The sequence below is a fragment of the Mytilus galloprovincialis genome, chromosome 8, assembly GCF_965363235.1.
Source record: "Mytilus galloprovincialis chromosome 8, xbMytGall1.hap1.1, whole genome shotgun sequence".
In the NCBI taxonomy this organism is placed as follows: domain Eukaryota; kingdom Metazoa; phylum Mollusca; class Bivalvia; order Mytilida; family Mytilidae; genus Mytilus; species Mytilus galloprovincialis.
In genome coordinates this window covers 23181186-23205537 of record NC_134845.1, presented here as the reverse complement: position 1 = coordinate 23205537, position 24352 = coordinate 23181186, and the positions used below count along the sequence as shown (strand labels likewise).

Genomic DNA, 24352 nt, shown 5'->3' with positions numbered 1-24352 from the left:
AACAACGGCAATCATATCCCTCAGAGCAATCTGCTCTTTGATTTACAATTTTTGTTATCTTTTACCAAAATCTTCTTCTCTGAAACTACAGGGACAAATTTATACAATTTTACTTGGCCATAATCATTGTAAGAGTACCCGCCTTACAACCATCATTGTGGACATGGTTAAAAATAGAACACAGTGGTAAAATGCAATTTATCGTTTATATCTCTGAAACTGAAGCATTTAGAGCAAATCTGACAGATGGCAAAAATGTACATCAGATTTAGATTTATCTGTTCTGGAATTTTCAGACGAATCTGACAACCAATTGTTGGTTTGCTGCCCATGAGTTAGTAATTTTACAGAAATTTTGCATTTTTTTTGTTATTATCTTAGATATCATTATAATATCTACTGTTGATTATGATTTTAACCTTATTATACCCCCGCTTTGAAAAAAAGGGGGGTATTCTGTTTTACCTCTGTCTGTCCTTCCGTCAGTCCGTCAGTCCGTCCCATGAATATTTTCGTCGCATTTATCTCAGGAACTACTTGACAAGGATTTCTAAAATTTGGTTTCAGTGTTTATATAAGTCAATTATACCTTGTGATGCGTTTTCAGATTCATCACTCGATAACTTCCTGTTTACCGAACACTTGTATCATTTTACACATAATAGCCAAGTTGAAAATTTTCGTCGCATTTTTCTCAGGAACTACTTGACAAGGAATTGAAATTTGGTTTAAGGGTTTATATAAGTCAGTTATACCGTGTAATGCGTTTTCAGATTCATCACACGACAACTTCTTGTTTACCGAACACTTGTATCGTTTTACACATAATAGCCAAGTTGAAAATTTCGCATTTTTCTCAGGAACTACTTGACAAGAAATTCTGAAATTTGGTTTCAGGGTTTATATAAGTCAGTTATACCCTGTGATGCGTTTTCAGATTCATCACTTGACAACTTCCTGTTTATCGAAATATTTCAGCGAGGTATCATCAGTGAGCAGTAGCTCAAAGTATTACTTGTTTTACATGATTTCCAAAGCATCAGTAAATACAGATGAGTGACACAGGCTCTTGAGAGCCTCTAGTTCTTATAGAAACAAAATCTGCTCAACAACATTTTAACATCCGCAGCCTTCATTTCATACTTGAGTTGACTGGTTAAAAGTTTTGCAGTTACAAGATCAATATCAAATGATTAGGTTGCATTTGTTTATTAAAACCCCACTAGTGAGGCTATATTTTTATTCACTATAATGTCCATCTCTCTCTCTGTATTTAAGTTCAGTATTTTTCTCAGGTACTACTACACAGTACACAAGTTGACTTAATATTTGGTATACATTGGACCCTTACTTCTTGTGTTGTGATACTTTGAATTTAGACAGATGGTATGCTAATAGCACAACAACACATACAACTTCTTAATTTCTTTTGCAGACAATAATTGTCTTTACATGTTAGAGTGAGCACCTGAAGACCAGACAAATTTATCAACAGTTATTTGAAAAAAAAACATTTTATAGATATTTTCCTCTATGAATTCCTAATAATTTTGTGCACTTCTGTTGGACTTTCATATAAAAAAAAGATGTAATAAGATTGCCAATGAGACAGCTGCAGAGAAAAAATGACACCGAAATTAGTGACTACCGGTCACACTACAGCCTTCAACAATGAGCAAAGCTCATACCGCACAGTCAGCTATAAAAGGACATAAAATGACAAATGAAAAACAATCCATTCTAATTTATGTACAAAATAATAAATCAAAAACTAATATGTTACACAGCAACAAACATTATTGAACAACCCACTGAATTAAAGGCTTCTGACTTTGAACAGGCACATACAGAATGTGGCGTTAGATGGCGCCTACTAATTATCTTCCTGCTAACCTGGGACAGCACAAAACAAAAACACTTTATACATAATATGTCATATTTGTATTACAACTTGTATATAGTTGGAACTATAAAGAAAAAAAGTTCAATTTATTACGAAAATATATACATGTAACATGTATATAGATTTGTGTTAACGCAATTCTTTGTGTGTAAATCATAACTGGGTTTTTTTTTACGAACAAAAAAATGCACTCATTAACTTTGATTTCTTATTCATAATAATGTTAAAAAAGGACAAAAGAAATAAAATTGTTTGAGAATTGCATTATCATAAGTTTATAGAATTGAAAAGCTGTAAATAGATCTATTTGCTAGACATGATGACAAAAAGTACTTTACACATGAGTGTGAAAATATCGTTAATATTGATATTTTTATATGTTCAAAGTAATATATGTAATTTTCAATTTATTGTAAAACATTTAACATCTGTGTTTTCATTTTATTGTTATTAGATTTTAAAGATATGAGTGGAAGATCAGAAAGTCACATGACCTAAAGTTTGATAATTGACATCTCCGTTTTTGACAAGTTTATCGTCATTTTTTACCTGAGACCTAGTATTAAAGGGACTAGATATCACTGTTATACAAAGGTAATAGTTATGTTTAGATTGTTATATTTATTTATTTTATTTGCTGAATACTTATTATTATAAGTAGTTTTATTGTATCATTTTATTTAATTTTTATTGCATATACTGGATTATACTGAAATATTACGTTAAAACATCGAAAAAATTATTGAATTTAGATTTGTTTATTTTTTAAATGAACTATATTGTTATTTTTTCTGAAACTTTTTTTTCCTCTTTTTCACCCTTTTTTCACTTTAATTTCAGAGTCATATAAAATTTATTTTAAAATGCAAGATGCAAATTTGAATGTTAAGTTTTAAAAAACAATTTTTGCACATTGAACTAAAATATTTCATTTTTCTTTAATCCAAATGTAATTTCCCTTATTTTATGTTGAAAGATGTCTTCGAAAGAAGTTGACACTCTTAATCTTTAGTTAAAATAATGTTATCTGTTAATTGTTATAATATAAAGCTAAAAACTACAATGATTCATTCCAGGAAGAACTAAGATAATTTGTTTTCAATTCTCAATAAAATGTCAAACTGTACAACATGCACTTATATTCAAAGCTGGAATCAGTATTTAAAAAAGTAAGGTTTTAAGGAATACCATACACTAGTAGAGGCAGATCATTAACATCCACATTTTACATCACTTATGAGAGAAATCTGAAATTAGTAGAAAATTTACATGCATAATCAAAGTGGTTGTGCTACTTCCGTAAATGTGCTGTTTCTGAAAGCAGGCATCACTTATTTAGATTACTTAGCATAAAACTGTAGACAAATAATCAACAATGAAATTAACATGTTAAAAATCCTGTTCATCTGAAGTCCCTGTCTAGATTTACCTTAATCCAAAACTTGAAAATTAGGATGTATAAATACTTGATGATTTAGAGGGACATTTGCATGGGCGGTTCCTGTCATTTTCAAAAGGGAGGGGGGTGGGGGTTCCAACTATATGTCCCCATTAAAATGCAGCATAGATTGTCCAAAAAACTCTACCTCTGGATCTGCCACTGATTTTTCTCTGGTTGAGGGTTGTCTAATTGTCAATTATATCTCTTGTATAGACAGAATAGCCAAAACCATCTATAATTATAAATTATACCTGATGGATTTGGAAATTTTGGTTTATAATAATTTCTAACATCTGGTCCGAGACCACAATTGTCGTCCCTTGATTTTCGTTGTCCACGTGTTACTAGTTAATTTTTTTTATACCCCTTCCAAATGTATTTCTCCCTGTTAAAAAATATGCCTCAAATAGCAAGTCAAGGGATGAAATGACACTGTCAAAAAATTTGGGTCCTGAATTTTAAAGTAAAGCAGTGATTTGGTCCAGTTGAAAAAGGTTAAAAATTAGCACTTCGGAAGCTGTCAAAAGATTTCAAGACCCCCTTAACATAAAATTGTCCATATTTTGAGTTAGAGCCGATGAAGTTTTCTATAATTTTGATATAATTTGTCCCAAAAGTAGTACACACTGTAAAAATTTTATTGAGAAAGCGCAGGTGAGATTTTTTTTAATTTGCATTTATTGTCTAAACAACAAAAAGCAGTTGGTTTCTTTTTTTGGTAACTAATTGAAATGACTGTAAACTTAATAAGGAACAATTCTACAAACAACTGATGAAAACATCTCTTTCCTTCAGCCGCTTTTTTCCAGAAAAGTTTTGAAATACGAAATTGTGTGTTTTACCTCAAACATATCAAAATTATACAGAATTATTTCAAAACGTAAGTCATGAAGTGTGATTTGTTTTTGCATATTCCTTCATAACATAACAAAATTAAATTTTTGTCAAAATTTCATTGAGCGATTAATGTAAGATCTCTTATATATTGTATGCTCTACAGATGAATTTAATTTATTTTAATAAAAAAAGAAATATTTAGATGATGCTTGATAATTTCCCTCTGCAAACTATATTAAAAAAGAAAATGTACATTTCAATTCAATAATTAAGTAATTTTAATATTTTTTTATGATTAGTATTTCATTTTGTGTTTTTTTTTTAATTTTATCTCAATGAGTGACCTTTAATAGATATTTTCACCCTTTCAAATTTAATATTCTGATTGTGAAAAAATGCATCAAAAGGGTGAAATTTGAAATCACTATTAATTTAAAAGTTGAAGAGAATTCAATGACTATTTAATGACTCTAGATCTTTGGTGTCAACAACAGGTTTTTATCCACCAAGAAACAATGATCAGTAACCGTAAATGTTAATATTTTCTAATGATGTCAGGCCGTCAAAATGTCTTTATCGTTTTAAAATTTTATATTTCCTGAAAAGAGGTGCGAGACATAATTAATGTCAGTATGAAATTAAGGTCTTTAGGTGTACTCTGTCATTACTGGATTGGAAAAATATCTGAGGTATTGAAAAACAATTGAGAACACATTCTGTCGGTTGTCATAGTTCTTTTTTTGTAACAAGGAATTGTGCATTTTTATTCTATATTAATGTAAAAAAAACAATAAAATCCAAACCTTGGCAATATAGCAAAATTTTGTGCCTAGCATATGTTTAAAATAATAAGTAAAAATCTGATAAATGCTTTAGTATATACTGTAAATTCAGAAATTATTGCAAGGTTTTTATTGCGAAAAATGCAACAGAGTTGTAGACGTGAATTTACGGTACTTTGAATTATTAATGATTATGGACTAAGTTTGAATTGTGTCATGGAATCATAAACAATACAAAAAGAATTTGTTTCAAAATGAAATTACTTCCCCTGAATCCGCTCATAAGAAAAAAATCATCACTATTTCTTACTGACCTGCTTTCTACAATAGTTAAATGAGTCTGTTAATTCAAATGATTCATAGGTGCCTACTCAAGCTGTACTATACTCTAACACCAATGATTCAACCTTTCTTTTATTAAAATAAAAAAATGTGAAGCTGGAATTTACTGTTAAAATTAATTGGATTTGCCAGAAACAAAAGCCCATAGAATGCATCTTTATCCATGTCGGAAGTGCTCATTTAAATGCATAAAGTTAAAATCATTAATTTATCAAAGAAAGAGGGTATATAATTGCTAAGCTGAATAGTATCCCAATTTTTAAAAGAAAGGAAATGGAAAATGACAAGAAATCAGAGAATTCTTTAAAGATCTATATCTGGTTTTGTTGTTAAAATGTGCAAATTACACAATACAGCAATTATTGTCTGAATTTTAATGTCTTTGCTGTGCATTAAAGATCTTTATCTTTTTTTGTTGAATGAGAATTTAAGGGCACTACTGAAAAATAACTTTTGTGTAGGATCAAATAGTTGGATTATATCCCTTTTCAAGGTTAAGAGATAATATGACCTTTTCTGTATTCAATTTGTATCTCTGACATGCAAAGTTTTTTAACTGTGTGGTAAGAATAGCATAAATGATTTTATTTTACTGTTTTCTTTTCCCTTGCCTGTAACAAATGTTGCAAAGCTAGAGTTATCTGTGGCTTGTCATGATATGGTGGCATTAGTGGCATTGCCAATACATGTGTTTTGTTTTAATTTTGGGTTTTCATTCACTCTTGATTTGGTCATGTTTATATTTCCTTCTGGTCTACTAGAAAGGATTCAGATAATCATTATTTGCAATGACCACTGATGATGAGGGAGTATTCTCAGAATCATGATTTGTATGCTAATTATTCATTGAAAGACACTTTTGATCTGACCAGTATACAGAAGATAGCTTCTTACAAATTATCACCCAAAAAAAACAATATTTGATTGAATTATTCATGTGATAGAACAAGCTGCAATCATCCATGCACAACTCAGTTCGATTGTTTCACGGCTTTTTTTAACATGGAAATGGAAATTGAGCAAATTATGTAAAATTTACTTGTTTAATGAGCCTTTGGTTTTATCCACCTGGGACTTAAATAATTTTCTGAAAGAGAAAAGATCAGATAGAAGATATTAATCTTCAAAGGTCAAATTAGCCTTTTTTGTATCTTTTTTATCCTTTTCGACATGCAAGTTTTTTTACAAGCTGTGTTTATATGAGTAAAGATGATAAAAGATTGACTCTTGACATAAGATATCAAGAAGCCAGTTGTTTTTGTCTGCATGAATCATAATTGTAATGTAAGAATTTAAATGTGAAATCAAATGCTCGGAGTCGGCTTTTTAGTAGGGTTAATGTTGTCCATCACACTAGTTTTTTTTCTCAACCATATAGTTCAGTTTTTCTAATGTATCAATCTATTTATCTTAAGAATAATTTGATATAAAAATGATAGATTTGTCAATGTTGATGGACCATTAAAAAATACATTAGAGTAAAACGGACCAGTTGATGAACAATTATGAAATTTTAATTTCAAACCATAATTGCTTTTTCATTTATAAAAAATCAAATGAATGTACAAAATAAATTAAGAAAATGAACGAATGTATCATACAAAGGCGAGAAAATATATTTTGGCTTTTCGCCTTACATTAAATTGACAAAAATCAAATTTATAACAAAGACAAGTACAGATTATTTGTTTGTCAAATAAGCTCTAAATAGCCATAAATAAGTTATACAGACATAAAAGGTTTAGGTTCATAATTTATTTGTATACAGTTAAAATATATGTTGTTAGATTAAACACCACATCATATATAGTTTATCCTTTGGTGAATATTGGCACAGATTGTATTAGTCTAAGACAGGAAAATAAGTTATCCCTATATGATTCATAGCTGGTTTCATTTCTGGTTTGATGCTAACCCTCAGCTCACCCCTCATACAGTTTGATTTATATTTCGATTCTTTAACTTTAGTTTATTGGGTGGCATCACTTTTACTGTTCATGAGTTATGTCCCTTTATAAACATACATATTGCTGTTTTAGTTTCTGTCCCCAAACCTAGATATGAATTTAAGATATGAGACTTATACACAATGCTTATTATCTCAAAAAACAGATCATATAAAAAAGAAGATGTGGTATGATTGCCAATGAGACAACTGTCCACAAGAGACCAAAATGACACAGACATTATTAACAACTATAGGTCACTGTACGACCTTAAACAATGAGCAAAGCTCATACCGCATAGTCAGCTATAAAAGGCCCCAATGAGGCAATGTAAAACAATTCAAACGAGAAAACTAACGGCCTTATTTATATAAAAAAAATGAATGAAAAAACAAATATGTAACATATAAACAAACAACAACCACTGAATTACAGGCTCCTGTCTTGGGACAGGCACATACATAAATAATGTGGTGGAGTTAAACATGTTAGCGGGATCCCAACCCTCCCCTAACCTGGGACAGTGGTATAACAGTGCAACATAAGAATGCACATGTTTGCAATTGGGTAGGGTCACTTTTACTTTTGTTGAATTATGCCCCTTTATAAATGGAAAAATGCTAAATCTATCTTTTCTGTTCTCTTACTTTAGTTTGCCTCAACCAAATGTTATGAAACTTATACACAATGCTTATAATCACAAAATGGTCTGAAATAAGTGAATATTAAAATTCCTGCATCTGATTATGTGGATGTTGACTCATGCATCTTTACAAGCATGTCATTTGTGGCCCATAGACACATTCTTCATTTATTTTAAAATTCATTTCTCTTGCCTCTGTAAAATATGTTTGAAAATAAAAAAAAATTAAAAAAAATTTATATGCATTGTTTAATGATCATTTGTCCCTGACCTTAATTGTGACAATGCAAATTGTTTGGTATTTGACATTCATTTGTATGTTAATATTTGTAAATATTTGTGGTTTAAATTTGAGTGGTGACATATTTGCACCAAATTTGGATAGCTAATATTTAGAAAAGGCAGAATAGGAAGTCTGTAAAATGTGCAGTGGACTTTGAAATTTCAAACTAAAGAAAGGAGTAGGGGCATTAAGACCCTTATTTGGCCCAAAAATTACTGCAAAGTTATCGTACTATTCTAAAATTTCTACAAACTTGAATAAGGTCCAAGATATTCAGAAAATCAAAACAAACTTGACATTGAACAAGTGACCATGCCAACAAATCATGACTTAATTTGCATATTTTGTAAAATTTCGTGATTTTCCAGGTTTTTCATCAAATTTTAAGTAAATCTTAGATTGAAAAAGTGTGTGCGCAACCAAGAATCAACTTTATATTTGGTGAGATTAGGTCTATCATTATAATAAAGCTTTTGTTAAATTATTTTGTTGTTTCTTGGCTGCGCACGATGTTTCCACAACGGAAATAAGGATAGAAAACTGCATAAATTCTGTATTTTTCATCGTTTTTGTGAAAACAGTACATATCATGAGGTAATTGTGACGTCATCAGATAAAAATCTTTTTGTTTTTCATTATATTTCTTGACCCTATGCATTTCTAAACATTATGTGTCAGTTTGAAATAGTTTTTTTTTCTTGGGCCAAAACCAGGCCTTAATGCCTTTACTCCTTTGCCCGATTCTGAAGCCACATGGCATTTGTTTTGACATTTATTAATCAAATCAGCAAAACCAAACAAGGCACAAGAAATAGCATTACTGAAATTTATTACATTTAAACACTTATGACTGCAGCTCTGGTGAAGTGGAATAGAGTTGATTATCCCATTACAATAATGATCTTGAATTGAAAACCAAATTCCTTGATAGACTCTGAAGTGGATGCAGTTCTGTAGGCTACTAATTTGGTCTTCAAATGAAATTAACATCTGAAATATAAGACATGTGGTCATGCAGTCTTTCTCTTTCATGTACATGTATTTTGTGTTTTGTTATACCCAACTCACAGAGGAGTGATATTCTGCAACGACCTTGTCCATTTAATGATATTGTCCATTTGTTGGTTACTGATTGTCCATCCATCCATTTGTTCATCCTTGAACTTCCCATTTTCTGTATTAAAGAATGAAGTTGAATGATTTTCTTAGAACTTAAAAAATTTGGAAATGTTAACTGTTAAGGATTGAATGCTCACAAACATATTTATAACCTAGCCACATTCTGTATTTGCCTGTCCCAAGTCAGGATCCTGTTATTCAGTGGACGTTGTTGATTTCTGTCTATCTGATGTTTTTATTGGTTATTTTTTTTGTCATTAATCAGGCCTTTGGTTTTATCTTTGGAATTGTTTCTTATTAAGGATCTTTTATATTCTATTTGTTATGTGTTTTGCTCATTGTTGGAGGATGTTCAGCAATCTATAAATGCTTACATCTATCTCATTTGATCTCTAGTTGATCTCTTCAGCAATCACAAGACATACCCTTATTTTATCTAAATCTTAATCTAAATAGAAATTGAGTTAAACAGAATATTTCCTTACACCTCACTATCATGTGACCTTGATGTCTATTCTTGATATTGAATAAATTTCATCTTTTAAATAGTGCACCATAATGTACGGTAATAAATTTGGTGAGGATTTTCCAATAGTGGTAACTGGTAACCCATATTTATATTATGCCTACAATGCTATATAGACCCTCGTTTGTTTTATACCTACAATTGCTTACATCTATATCTCTTGGACTGTAGTTAATTGTGATACTTTTGCCATCATAAGACATCTTGTTTTATCCTGATCTAAATAGAAATATTGAGCCAAACAGAGCATTCCCTCACAGCCCTGTCACAGTGACCTAGATGTTCTTGATACAATGTATTGAAAAAAGTTCATGTACTAGCTCTTCATAGTACACAGTTGTACTAAATTGGATGAAGTGCTTACAATAGTGGCTACCCATATTACACCTACAACATTATATACTTTTTAGACCCTCAGTGTGTGCAATGGAGGATAAAGTTAGTTTAATTTTAGGGGCGGGTATGATCCAATTTTTACATAATTAAAAATTCTATGTATTTGATTGCCATTGAATTTACATCTGGTCTGACAATACATCACCCCTATATGTATAAATCATATTATTTGCCTAGTAAATTAAATCGCTAGTTCCATTATTGTTGATGATCTTTGAGTTTATTGAAAATGAAAATGAAGTGATATTTTTGTAATAAGCGTGAAATCATTGCTGATTTTATACATGGTTATGTATTATTCATGAGGATTAGAATTACCAGGTACTAGATTCCCTTTTAATTAGAACATCATAATACAGCATGACCTTTACAAAAGTACTATCATTTACACAGAAATTGAATTCATTTCTGATATAGACGATGGATTAAAGCTGATCTGAATTTTTCCGTAGATGTGTCTTTGAACAGCATAAGGAAGAGCTTTGATTTAAACATCAAAATGCGTTTTAGAAATACCTCCATGAAAATGAATATATGCATTATTTTCAAGGGAAAGTTTTATAAATTAAAGTAAGATTGAATTTATGAATAAGTTGTAGGTATGAATATTGTGAAGATATGCAAAAATCTAACACAGAACATTTGAGTAAAGCTTGGTGTGAAGTACGATGAAAGTATATTCCTCTAAACTAAAGATGTCTTTATTATGATTCTGCCTTGCATTTTCTTTAATGTGTATCCAGTATATTCTTATTCACATTGATAAATAATGATTTGAAGAATTTTTAGTCATTGTTGCAAACCATACACACACATCTCAAATTGTCAAGAAAAGGAGGTGATATTAAATAAGGCATTGTATCAGCACAGAGTTACAGACTATAATAATAATATAGTGATAACTATTTTTTAAAGGGTAGATGAATATGAGACTTAAAATCAGAACAGAGAAATAGAAGTTCTAAAAAAAACAGATTCGTTTTACACTGTGTTGTAATTGGTGCTGCACTAAAACAGTATTAAATTGATGTACTAATAACGTCCATGCAATAAGATAAAATCAGATTTCTTTTTCATTTTTTTCAGATTTGATATTCAAAAAAGACAAAGAAATAGTTTAAAATAAAGATTATAGTTTTATGAAGGTAAACTTAACTGTACATCTTGTTACTGCATATGAACATTTGTTTCATAAAACGACGTCCGAGTCAAAACTGCATCAATATTGTATGTTACCAAATTTCAACAAACTATGGTATACCCCCCCTCAAAAAAAATAAAATAAAAAATAACCTGAACCACCAATTATACTTTATAATATATATTTTATGTTCATGAATTACCATATCTAAGAATAATGTCCATCCACTTTTAAGCTTGAAATTAACTTTAGATTGCCAACTTAGACTGGTCAGATATGTTTCTAATTATTACTTGATTTTTGTCCTTGTCAAAGAATTTGTCATCACATTTCAGATGATTTACTTGGTATTTTATACAATCATTTTTATGTTAGTGAATTGTGCTTACATTTCTGCCTGATTTAACTTTTATTTAAAATTCTAAAGGTCCATACACCTTGTGTCCACTCGAATAAAGTTTAGAATAATAAAGAATCTTAAACTATGGGTGTCCGAATGTCTCTAACGCCCATCTGTATAGAGAAAGTTGAATACTGGATTTATTTATCTGAATTAAGGGTGCTACTTTGGATGATATATTTTACAAGCTGCTGTTCTCTAAATAAGATAAAAAGACAGGAAAAGTCATGAATAAAAGAGAGATGTCATCTTGTATGATACTGCTGTTTGAAGTGTCGTTTTCTTCATTGCCTTTGTCTGCTTTGACCTTTCATGTGCATCATTGAGAGTGAAAATTGAGCTACTTGACACATAAACTTCTGTGGTGTTTTTTGTGGGAAATACAAAAAAAATAGTCTACAGTTTTTTTTTTTCTCTTTAAATTTGTTACACAATTTCCTCTGTTCATTGAGAATGAAATTATTTAAATTTTAATCATAAAATTCTCATGGATTAAATGTTTTTTATTTTATATATCGAACTATTCAGACAGATTTTGGAATTGATACAAAATCTATTAAATAGTAAAATTGTTTTAGAAGAATGGAATAAACATTATCAACTTATTAATCAGTTTAACCGAAATAAGATCTCATTACCGCCCAATGGTGCACTTGTAATTGCATTTTGTGCACAATTGAAATTAGTTACAATTTCATGTTTTCAAGGATGTATTGATTTTTTCCCATTGTATGATACCCTTTCCCTTATTTTTTTCTTTCTTTGTTGCGATGATAAGATCGGGTAGGGCTACATTTAGTAATTTAGATCTGATTTTAAAGATAAAAGCACAAGTGTATCAGATTTATTCTAAAGATAAACAAATATTAAGTTGCATTTTATTAAAAAATGTATACCAAATATACAGTCATAAAACTAGTTCCCTTTTCCCCCATGATTTTGATCTCAGTTAATGGTTCGACAAGATCTCAGCTTTCCTTTGTAGTAACTGTAAAGGAATGATAATGGAGAGAAAAATAAAGCGTTCTAGTCTAAAATAGGTTTACCATCAAACTCTGATTTCAAACAACAGGGAAGTTAATACTGTTTGTTTCATTAAAAACCAGGCTAATGGGAATAGAATACTTAAAATGGAGTAAATAGATAGCTACATCTATGTGTTAGGGAAAAACCAAGTGCATTATATAAACTATGCATTTTGTTACAGAAATATTTGCAATATCTAAAGCTTTTTTGTTTATAAGTCTGAGGTTTTTTTAGGAGGAGTAGTGTTAGTGGACGGTGTGGTCTGATGTACATTTCAATATTTTTGAGTAATTCCTGTTACATGAAGCACAGAGCACTAGTTGTGAACTGTTTCTTGGTTATTCCCCTTGAATTTACCATATTTTGTTTTCCTTATTTTACAAAAGTTTGAAGGAGTGACCACTATGTTGATGTTAGCATTCTACTTTATTAAATGAACTTGTATTAGAAGCAATGTGTTAGATCTAAGAATGTGAATATCAGTAAAAAACATTGATTGTATATTAAAATATACTTAATTTTTCTTGATTCTTCATGTTAAAAGTGAATCAAAACTTTTCAAAAGACAATTTATACAGCTTGAAAATATTCCATGTTGCCATAAAGTCTTCTTAATTCTGATAGTATTCTGATAGTATCAATATTTCATCTGGCTTTGGAGAAAGTTGACACCAATTATAAATTTCGTTTAAAATCATTGGAATGTAAAAGAACCAAAAAGATTTTATCATGTTTAATTGAAATTAAAACTAACCATGTATGATAAAATCTGATGTTGACTAGAGTTGTCAATGCCATGCTTTAACATGAACATTTAAATTGTAATTTACGATAAAATTTCAGTCTATTCTGAAACTAAATAACTGGTAATTACTCCGATTCAATTCATAACTTCATGATCATGTATTGTAAACTTTTCAACATACTGGCATACTGTAAATAACTTAAAGGCATGGGGGACGATGTCCTGGGCAGGTAGACTTGTACCATAAATACTGTTCTGTCAGTTTGGGTACTAACTATACAGCATCGTTATCAATGTTTAACTGTCCTAACTAGTTGTCTAGTTTAATAGATTTGATAGTGTGTTAATCAAACCAATTAAAGTTTTATGTGCATTTAAACCTGCTCAATTTGTGAGTTAATGCATTGGGGTAAATTTTCTTTTACCCCTTAACAGTGGCGAAACCAGAGGGGGGCCCAGATTTATCCTTAGTGTAATGAGATTGAGGACTTATATCTAAATCCATCCCCAACCTAACTCTATTGTACAATAAGTAAAAAGATGACGGTACCGGGAAGAATTTTTATCCTATTCCAGTTATTTAGTCATCTCTGTAAATACTACAGATAAATCCCTGTATAATACACATATATGATCCATAATAAAGTGTGTGACATAACTTTTATAATCACTATTGATAATGCTGGCTTAGGAACATTACTGTTTTATATAGATATTTCATAATCTTTGGTCTTAATCCATCAAAAGTGACTTGGTCATTCTGTCTAATCCTCACAAAACCTATTTATATTATTGCTGTTATTTTAAAAACAAAACCAGTGGTGTACTAATTGATGATTAATATTTCGATATGTTGTTGCTTCTGGGAACATTTTAGGGAAAGGATTTGTTAAGAAAACTGTTGTATTATAGAAATGGAATTAAGTTTAGAAGTAGCGTTTTAAAATTAAAATTGTATCTTTCGGGGGTGATTAAGATTAAAATGCAGGTTAATTGTTATTGATATATGGTAGGGTATTGTGGAGTCAATCCTTTTATGTGAGTCTATGATTTCTTAAATAATAACAACAGATTTTAGTTTTAAGTTAAGAGATTAATCATATCAAAGGAGAAAAAACATACATGTATATCGTAATAAAGCTTATTTTGCACAATATCTACCGGTACTTTCAAAAAACATCTTTCAGGAAACAATAATTATAAGGGGCAAGAGAAATACATGTATTGAGATGATGAAAATTATTTTTGACAACATTGATTAAAAATATCATTCTATACCTATATAAATCTGGTCTGCATACATATGCATAAAAAAGATAAGTTTGATTTCAATTTTATATTGACATCTGATGAAAAGAAGGAAATACATGCAAAATTTATTTAAATTACCAATAAAAACTCTACATTTGGAAGCATTGAATAAGTCTGATTACAAATTGACGTATAAAATTATATCTGTCATATTTTTTTGGAGTATAAATTACCATATCGAAGTCATAAAATAATTGTTATCGAAGTCATAATATGCATTGTGAGTTTGACAAGGTACGGGAAGTCAAATTGCACATTATAGACCCATTACACTTAATTTAAACATTTAACAAATTAATCGTCTATAATTTTCTTTTCAATTCCTCAAAAACATTCCAAATTACACTTTTAAAGGATATTTAACGCTAATATAAATTTTCCCACCATTATATCAACACTATTCTATCATAGTTTACATAAAAACTAAGTAAATCTATCTGATCGTTTTATTTGTGTTAAATCTAGTAAACTAAATCCAGTACTAATACCTTCCATTGTAAACTTTTTTACGATCGAAAGACTTGAATCCCGTGCCCTAAGGCTGTTAGGCCTAGCACTTTGTAACAAAACAAGGTACTTTGAATTGAATGATACTTAGCTTTGATGTGATTGGCTGAAATTTTATTCGTTGATTTCATTTTAATACCACCTGTTGACAAACATGATAGAATCGTATTACAGTCCATTTAAATTTTCTGGTTTATATTTTATTTTCGTGTGTGGTGTAAAATTATCTACGTTTTAGTGATTGGAGTTTATATATTATTCTAATAAGGCATATTCATTTTCTGTGGTATGTATACTTTTTATACAGTATCAGGGGAATTTGTGTTTCTTCTTTTGAAATGAATGCAACTTTATATTTGAAAACACAGTTTTAACAATATGTTACATTTTATGATGAAATGAAGATGAAGGTATTTTTTTTAAAAATCAAGAAATTATCAGATAAATTATAATACAAAAATGTATATCATATTTAGTTGTTATATATTACAAGATCTATTTTTTTCATGCAGTTTGCTGAATTAAATACTTTTTGATTTATTTAATATTTATGAACAAAAACTGTGAAGTCAATATGAATATTTACTTAATTAGAGATTTACATATAATTAAGACACCTGTTTATTTATATAGACTGCATGTAGCCATGTGGATGTATTTTGGTTGTTTTTATAATTGGGTTGCTGTCTAATTGATGTACTATACCCCATATCACCTTTTGTTATTTTTTTCTGTAAACTGTCTAAAATTATTACTAATGCAAAAATAAATCTTGTGGTAAAAAAGTCTTTAACTGTACCATTGGAAATCTTAATACTATTACAATCCTTGGCTGTATGACAGCACTATATATTACTACAAGATGACATTAGAAAAGTCATCATACAGTATCAAAATAATAGAATATAAAATGTGTGTGGATGTTTGCTTTAGTTCGCTTAGAACTATTTTTTTCAGAGATAATATACTTTTTTTTGTCGTATGTATGTACATAAGAGACATAGGCGAATCTAGGGGGGGGGGGGGCCTGGGGGGCCCGGGCCCCCCCCCTTTTGTAGGAAAAATTTGGTTGCTTATATAGGGAATCACTGAAGCATGACTGGAGTGGGCCCCCCTTAGGTCAGTCAGCCGGCCCCCCTTATGAAAAGTTCTTGATCCGCCACTGAGAGAGTATAAGTATTTAGTGTGCTGCAGGTACAGTGTTTGTCAAAATTTTATTAGTGTGATAAAATTATAGAATGAATTATCTCCCCTTGGTACATGTTTCAAATAAGTATGTTAGGATACATTTTATTGGATAGTTTATTGAAAGCATTTAATTTAATGTGAGGAACACAATTACAAAATGTAAACTTAACTAATTCAAATATAAAATAGAGCTCCTTTAAAGAAAATAAATTTCAAAAATGTTATCTAGTTTTACTTTGACCGGTTGTTATCAGTATAAACAATTGTTCTGAATATGCATGAAATATTTGCCATTGGATGTTAAGTGAACAACAATCAATCAATCCATATGATCAAAAACAGACATATGTTAAACTTTTGTATTTATATTCTTTTCTTCAACCATTAATTTTTTTAGGAGAAACATATTGTAAGGTTTTCTTTGGGAAAATAGATTCTGAACCTTGTCTCCAATTATATATTTTCATATGGATATATTAAATAGCGGCCATTATCACATATTAAGAGTATTTTCAATTAACCAAGAGAATAAGGTTTCCCAATATAGTATTTCACATGTACCCTATTATTTCCTGTTCTTTAATAAGTTCAAAGTGCAACTGTTACGTTGATTCTTGGGGAGATAAAAAAAGAAATAAGACATTTTTTTCAAATTTATGGACACCAGCTTGTGAGCAAATATTTGATTAAATAAAATTGCATCCTGTCAATATCACAGGTGTAGGGTGTAAAAAGCATGGTTTATATTAGTAATTCCATTTGAATCTTCATGTTACATACACCCAGCAATATTGTTCCATCAATCATAGGGGTGGCCACAAATCTTCATCTAGATTTCAATTTGAGATTTACATCTGATTTATTTTTACAAAGGATTTTAATTTCCAGAACAAATTGGGATCCAGCAAGTGTGACAAGAACCTACCTTTTGACAATACTATACAAAATTTGATCTTCCCAATTGTTGAAATTGAAATGGACTAGGATTTTATAATTAAAATTTTATCATTTTAATCAATATCTTTTTTTGTGGTATAAAAAAAACAAAGAATATACTTCTCCGACGAGTAATTTAAATTCGACTATGATTGGATTGGAAAGCTCTTCATATGTGCCGCCTCTTATGATGACAATTCACTTTGTGTTTCATCAAAAAACGTAATTTCGAAAGGGTACCATTTCAATAAGGATTTCCATAATTGGAGGTCGCTTGAGGAAAAATATACAGTTCAAACTCCTTGAAAATCGGCTGTTTCTTTTCATTAAAATATTGTTGACAACTGAAAGAAAAAATTATTTTAATTACTCCTCAATGAAATTGACAGGAAAGTGGTTTCCATTGATATCAGATAGACTAGTTAGATCAGATGATATTGAGTAAAATGAACAGAGTTTATTAAATTAAATCTTTTCTCAAAGTTTTTGCTACACTTGATCAATGGAATGAAAAATTGAACAAATTAACCGAGGAAGTATTATCCATTTGAATTAAGATGGGATGTCCTTTTCTTTTTTGTGATTGATAGGTTGAAAATGACAAATATGTTGCTAATTGATGATATCTGAAATTTAAATTTCTTGAACTTATATTGTAATATGTCATCGACCAATTATACATGTATTACTGTGAAAAATACATGTATCGTTTTGTAATAGGCTTGATCATATATTTCAATATTACTGTATCTGAATACTTTAATGTTAGGGTGTTTTTTTTTAGATCATTCAATAAAAGAATATTTTTTTTATTGAATTACTGCAAGTTTAAGTATTTGAACAAAGTGAAATGTGTATATATTTTTTTTATAGTTGCCTGCTTCTTTAGGAAAGCATATAAAACACTAACCATATTTTCAATTGCAAAACATAATCATTTGTAGTGTCTATAAAAAAAATGATTTTTTTCTTATTGTTTATTTTATTATATTTGATGAGGTGAAAGGAAAATAGGATTGCATTCTAAATGAATTTCTAATGATTTTATGATTTTAGAATGTTTACAACTTGTCTGCTATTGTTTTAATATTTTTGCATATGAAATGCTAATTAATTGTAAGGTAATTTTTTTCAAAATAGCTTTTAGTTTAAGAAATACATCCTGAAAAATTTTGAATGATTTTGCAAGTTTATATCACAAATATAAAATCATGAATGAAAATATGACACATTCACATGTTATATTTTATTATAATTTTATATTCTAAAAAATGAATGTACAAGTTAATTATGCAAACTTTGTGGTAATTACTATATGATATAAAGCTTACTTTCTATACATTCATCACATTTTAAGTAATAAATCAAAATTGTCATACCACGTACCTTAAGGTAATAATAAAAAAGAAATGTAATTTTGTTGTTAAATTTTATAGGGGGCATCTATTATAATTCATCAACAATGAACTCAAAAGTTATCCATAACAAATTTTTATGGTTGGCAAAAAGTTAATATAGTGACAGAGGTGAAAGAATTATTGGTGATTTTAATATTTTTATGAAACCCCAACTTCTTATCTAATCTTTCGATCTTGTGTATACAAAGAGTATTGCATTTTTAATATTAACAAAGATGACAAAGTTGCATGGGTTTTTGATAGTAAGATATGGACTTTAAATTTCATATAAGATATTGAATTTCAGGTGGTTGGCATATTTGACAATGAAATATAAAAATTATCAAAAGGCTGGGCAAAACTCAAAATTTAATGAAAGTATAAAATATAAAATATAAAAAGGTTCATAGTACCTTATTTATGAGAATAGATTTATTTTTGGAAAATGACGCAGTCATTGTTCCATAACTGCCGACCTGAACTTCATTACATTGCTCTGCCTACCGCGCTTGGTTTCGTATTTCCTATTTTCCAAACAAACTGGAATCTGCTTGTGTTATCAATATGCATCATTGTGTAGTATTAAACCAGCCAGGACCCAGTTTACACTGGTTTTTGCTTGTATTCCACTACACTCGAACAAAGTGTTGTAGTTTGACGGGAACCAGTTTTAGAATTTGTAAACTACAAAACGTAATCGGTTATTGTTCATTCCGTTTTGGTGTTTCATACCGACTTATATGGTTTGAATAAGCTTAAGACCATTCAAACATTAATGTGATAGGTATATTAAAGATTGTTTTACAAAAGGATTGAACTGTTTTACTTTCAAAGTCGTACTATAGGGATATCTGTCATATACGGATTTCCACTCTCACCGGTTAATTTCTTCTTTTACACGTGCTTTGGAAACTTCCTGTTTAATCGCAAGTTTTAAAATTGTTTTTGAGTGAATTGAACTTATTTTAACAATCATGAAGCGTTCCAGAATCATTTTAAAGCAGTTTCTTCTTCTCTTTGATGATGGAAAATAGGTTTTCTCAAGAAAATACCGCAAACGATCGCAGAGGAATTGAAACGTACAAGTCAAGTCGGCACCTGGTTAAATTGGCATCTAGTCAAATCGGCACCTATTCGACGTCAATTCGGCATCCAATAATATTTGATATAATATTTTCTATTCAATTAATTAATTACTGTTACCAAGTACATAGTGAATATGTTGTTGTGTATTTTGGTAAACCACGAAACGAAAGTGAATATGTAGTGTATAAAGGTAAACAACGAAGCCCTTACCAAAGCTGTTGTTTTAACAATTAGACAATTTGTGTAATTGTAAAAACAAGTCAATTATTAAAATAAAATGGAAAACTATGAGTCCCTTTCAATAAATCAAACTTTCATGCCAAATAATGAGCAAATTTAAGGTGTTTGTTTTTCAGTAAAGTTTAAACAGCATTAAACCAACAATCCTGTAAAATGCTCAACTGGTTAAAATAATGCAGAAAAATACACAATATCTCATGTATTAGTCCAAATAATTATGACGTCTGGCAAGGCTATTTTATTATTTTTCTGGGACGCCTTCCTACGACGTTCAGGTGCCAATTTAACTAGGTGCCAGTTTGACTAGAATTCTTTGACAAATGTTTGAAACTATCTGAGTTTCATTAGACCTTTGATAGCAGTAACAAAAAGATTATTTACTTAATATTTTGTGGGAGAAGGGGGTTCAGACTGTGTGGCATCAGGTCTGTTTGTGCCCAATACATTTTCGCACCCTACACGTTCGCACATTCACACTCTACTCATTCACGCCCAATTTTAATTCAAATTCAAGTTGAATAATTGGAAAATTATGGTTGTTGTTTTAAATTGCTTTGGTGTAAATACTGAATGTATTTATAGCTTGGTATGAGTAAAACATTGAAGATTTTAAAGGAAAAAACACAAAAGATAATTGTTTTTAACAGCTTGGTCCCATTGATCTGAAACAACGAAACAATAAAACATAGAAACCAAAATATAGCAATCCACTAATATAACCAAAACATGATAAAATTTATTCAACACGCAGAAACAAACATAGTCAGAATCTCACTTCATTTTGAAACAAGTCAATGAAACAAGTTATAGCAATACACTAACCAAAACATGATTAAGAGTTATTCAACACAAAATAAAACGTTGACAAAATACCACTTTATTTAGAAAGGATTATTATTATTTTTAGCAATACCTTATCCAAAACATAATTAAGATTTATTCAACACAAAAAAAAAATTGCTGTCTCACTTTATTTTGAGACAATGACAACAATTATACTTATAAGAAAACACTTGCTTACATAGTTATTAAACACAAAACCAATTAAGATTGGGTGCGAACATGTAGGGTGTGAAAGTGAAAGGGGTGAAAATGAGTGGGCGCAAACGTGAATGGAAGCGAACGGACTCAGATTCAGACTATGTACCAGTGAGAAATATACAAGCCTTTCTACGGTATTTATTTGTACAATTCAGCTAGTCTTGACCTATTCATTTGTCTTAAAAAACCAGCCAGTTGTCACCTTCACTTCACACACACACACATATACGAATATCAATTATATGCTTACGATACATGTTGCATTATTAAACTAATTACGGTATGTGAAAATCAAGACTTGCATACAAACTATCCCAATATTAGAGACAGTGGCGTCATTTTTCTTCAGAGCTTTCAGCTCTTTGATTATATGAACATGGTAAGGATAAAATTTATTACATAAGGTAGTAATTTTTAGTGTTTCTTTCATCTTATATTGTTCCGTTTTTTTTTTAATAGTAAAAAAAAATCCATTTACGTGACAGTGCACCTGAACTTTCAATGCCTGGTCATTCTTATGGAATTAACATGGTGATATATTTCTAATTTGAATTTCTTTTCCCCCTTGAAAACCTCTTTTCTGAATGCATTTTTGCCATTTCTGCATCAAAAGATATTGTTAATAATAATATCTTGTTAGATACATAGCTGTTGAAATAATGACCCCTTTATATGGCTATATATCAGTGTAGAACATGAATATAGCAATATTGTGTGTATTTTATGGTTGTCTCGGACATAAAGTCACACTTCATGTAACTTGGTCAATTGTGGCCATTTATCACACAATCATTCTTGTTCAACCTGACCTCACTTTCAAGCAGGTATTGGACCTCCCTTAGAAAGGACGGGATGAAAAATACATGGATGTGACAATTTTAACATACATTAGCAATGATATACGAGACAATTTTAAAAAAAGTTCTCAAGTATAATTCTAGTCCATTCACATAAAACATTTTCACATATCTTATACTTATTACTTTTGATATTTTGATAATTAAACCTTTTTTTTTTGTATACAGTTTTCCATATTTTTTATGGGCATAATAGAATTTAATGATTTATTCGTTCATGTCCAATATTGGAGGTCCATATAAAAATTAGACTGAATCATAATTTGTACTTTAAATTACCCTCAAGCATGTTGTTAAAAAATGTAGGATGACGATTTGTTTGAACTTTTTCTAAAATATCGTAAAATTGTACATGCATTTAAAAAAAACTATGTAAAACTTTGACCTGACAGTCATGAAAAACTTATTTTGTACTTGTAATACAACTACTTTACATTATGTTTAAATTTCAAAAGGGCAGTGTAAATTTGAAAAGAAAAAAATGAATAATGTCCATATTATTCTGTTTATCAGATGTGACAGTTTTAGATTTAATTGATGTATCCTTTTTCCCAGTAATATATTTATCTGGCAAAATATGGTATTATTACTATAGTTATCATTATATCTGCCTCTTTAAGTTAAACATTTGATATTGTGTACATAAGCAGTATAATATTTCATTCTTTTTAATGATGAAAGTAAATACATTTTTTGAAATTTAAGCTTAGATACATCATATTAAATATTTAAAGTACTTCATTTTTTACTTGTTTGCGTTTTTCTAAATGGATTCATGTTAATTTGGTATAAGAGTTGTTGGTTTTTTTTTTAAATAATCATATATTTTATTTTAATCAGTTTCAATTTTACACAAATAGGACAAATTCACATTTATAGTTACCGAACAGTATGTCGATGAAAAAAGGAATATAATTGGGAAAATGAGAAAATAATACATTTATTCATGAGGATCATTATTTTGATAAATAGACTGATTAATCATGTAAAGAGGACCTTTAAAAGTGCCAAAATGTGGAGTTTTGTAGAGACTGTGTCTACAAGTCACTTTATATAATGTAAGACCTCTCCTGTTTGATGGATTAACGAAAAAAAGTTTTTTTAAATTAAGGCAAAAATCTTAACATTCAAATTGCTATTATGTTAAGTGACAAAATGTTTCAAGGGGTGGGGGTGCTATTAATTGTCATTTACTGTGACTTTGTTAAGTACAATTTTATCATATAAAGTCACAACAAAAAATCTGATAATTTGGCATCTGGCTTGAAATTCTATCAATAAATACAATTCTGATTTTCCATTTTCACATCTGAGCCTAGGCCAAGACTAATAACTTGATCAGGAATAATACTTGACAAGAAAATAAATCCATTTTTTTCTGGAACTTGGGTATAATATGTGCTAAAATACAATATTTGTGTCATCAGCAATTAAATTTTGTTACTATAACCCCCTGAAGTTGCATACTTGAATTAAATCATGTACATAAACTTTACATTGACATTAAATTTAATCATGTCACAGCCATAAGAACACTTTCTGGGCACGAAAACATGTTTTAATTTGGTTCTACACAGAATTGTTTGGGCCTCAAGTTATAAAAGAGTTCTTACTTACTAATTTGTCATGTTTTATTAAATTGTATATAATGTTACAACAAATATCTTGTGACATTCTTCATAAATTTGTCAATCAAGACAAATAGGAAATAAGTATGTCCAGTTAGTAATAAAAACATATTTTTATCACCTATTAAAGCCAAAAAATTATTTTACATGTTGATATATAGGTATTTTCCTTGTACAATGTCATGTTTGGCTACTGGCTGTATCTGGTCCAAGTTCCAATATTTTAAATCTTTCAAATATAATTGAAATTTACAGCTTTACATGAATCATTACAGCTGGACTTAAACTCACATCATAAACTGCATAGAAAAAAAATTTTACCATGTAAGTAAGGATTCCTTGATATTTTGCTGGTACAGGTATTATGCAAAGTCAATATTATATATAACTCTGCCAAAATTGATAAACTGATTTAACTGACTACTCATTTAAAAATATGTCGAAGTTTGTACACACAAAAATTTTGTTAGTTTTAATTTTTTTGACTTTTTTAATGAGAATTATATGTGCAAAGAAAAAAAAATGTATTTCATTCGTAAACAATTTTTTGTGTGTGTTGTAATCCAATTTAAATAGGATGTTTTTATTGAAGAGTATTTTATGAAGGGAACATGTTTATCTTTGAAAATAA

At 29.5% G+C, this 24352-nt stretch overlaps 1 protein-coding gene across 1 annotated transcript in view; it reads left to right on the top strand.

The window, feature by feature from the left end:
- The first annotated feature begins 2480 nt into the window (after window positions 1-2480).
- The window catches only part of LOC143085350 (protocadherin-9-like), a 36637-nt gene continuing 14765 nt past the window's right edge, over window positions 2481-24352 (top strand). The window contains exons 1-2 of the mRNA XM_076261630.1: window positions 2481-2497; window positions 11305-11363. The gene's annotated coding sequence lies outside the window, so the exon portion shown is untranslated. The remainder of the gene's footprint in view (window positions 2498-11304; window positions 11364-24352) is intronic.